The sequence below is a fragment of the Bactrocera latifrons genome, unplaced genomic scaffold, assembly GCF_001853355.1.
Source record: "Bactrocera latifrons isolate USDA-ARS-PBARC rearing strain unplaced genomic scaffold, ASM185335v1 scaffold_726, whole genome shotgun sequence".
Classification (NCBI taxonomy): domain Eukaryota; kingdom Metazoa; phylum Arthropoda; class Insecta; order Diptera; family Tephritidae; genus Bactrocera; species Bactrocera latifrons.
In genome coordinates this window covers 62694-64580 of record NW_017537408.1, presented here as the reverse complement: position 1 = coordinate 64580, position 1887 = coordinate 62694, and positions in this window count along the sequence as shown.

Sequence of the window (1887 nt, the reverse complement as noted above, 5' to 3'; positions counted from 1 at the left end):
TGAAGACTCTGTACTATTAATAAACCTTTTATAGAGAAACTTGTCCAATTCATTGAACAGTTTTGTGTAGTGCTGGTATTGAACAAAGGAAACATGAGATTYAGTTGAARAGAATTTTCTGTAGTATTTATTTCTAAGATTTTTTAAACGTTTGAGGGCCTTTTTGTACCAAGGCTTATATGTTGTGCATGTTTGAGCGGGATATTATAATGACAAAATTCCTTAATTGATTCTTGAAAATCGAGAAACTATTAGCTGTATCCAGTTCCGACAGTAAGTCATCCCATTTAATCTCGCAAAGCAGATTATTGAGTCGTTCAAAATCACAAAATGCAAAATTAAACCCAAGCCCGTCGGTGAGGTTTAACATGAGCAAAGAGATAAGTATCCAACTCAAACGCTAGTGGAGAATGATGAATGGTGGCTGGAGTAATTGAAGAGAATCCGTCACGAAACCTGAATTTTAAATTATCACTGAGAAAGACTAAGTCAAAAAAATGATCGAGACGACTTGAATATGAGTTAATTTGAATCAGATTGAGACTAAGCAGGCTATCAATGAAAAATAACTCCTGAGAAGATGAAAGATTGAAGGGAATAAGAGCAGGACTATAGGAAAAACCAGACCAGACGATAGTGCTTAAATTAAAGTCACCCAAAACACAAATATTATTCTCTTTCACCATATTTAATACCAGCGAGGAAATGTTATTAGCGTGCGACTTATACAACTCTAGGGTACTATTAGGAAGGATGTAAGATACTACAATGAACAGAGCGTCATTGATACAAATACATAGTTGRTCCAGAATAGAATCATCATTATCAAGCATAATTAAACGAGGTCGAAATTTGCGATGAACTGCTAGGAGCACACCACCCCCTCTTATACAGCCAGTTTTTACATGATCCCTGTCCTTACGGAAAACATAATAGAGATTTTAATCAAAATATTCACGATCAAAGTAGCTGGAATTCAACCAAGTCTCAAAGATCACGATAATATCGTAATCCAAATGTGAAGCAAAGTTGCGAATAATATTTGATTTACACCTAGTACCCGATAAATTTTGGTAGTAAACTTTAAGACAGGAATCAGTTGAGGAAGGTGACGCATGAATAAAATCGTGATTAACAGGCGCATCAACTGATTCGCAACTTTGTTTTCCCCTCCTTTTGGAAAAAACTTAAAGGGACGCAACTTGATACCAGAAGGCCACACTGAAGAGGAGAAAACGGCTTTAAAAAAGATGGGGTCACACCTAACTTAAAGTTTATCCTCTTAAGATTATTAATATTTGTATCTTTCTTAACTAATTCATAACATAAGAGATGCTCACTATTAACATTAGCATGTTTAACAACAAAAGCTATAATATCTTCCTCAGTGACTGAGTCCTTAAAAGCAGACAGGTGAATCCATTTCTTGGGTATGACGACATCGAGATCACTATTGGCATTAACACCAACAACAGTTGAAGCAGCTGGGGATTTTTTGTTCCTAGTGCTCTTTTAGTTCGCCGAACTATGTCAATGTCATCATATATCTCATACAGCTCATTGTTCCATCCAATACGATATTCGCCGTGGCCAAGGCATAAGGGCCATAGAGTTTGCTTTTGTTCGTCGAGATATCACTTTGCTTCTCGATTGCCTACTTAGTCCGAAGTAGAACCTGTTTGCAAGAGATATCTGCGTTGGATTTCGAGGCTGACGTGGTTGTTGGTGTTAAGGTAGACGACATTATCTACAACTTCGAAGTTATGACTTTCAACATTGACGTGGGTGCCTAGCCGCGAGTGCGACGACTTGTTGTTTGATGACAGGAGATATTTCGTCTTGCCCTCGTTCACTAGTGTGGGTCGATTCCGGACTTTTTTCAATTCG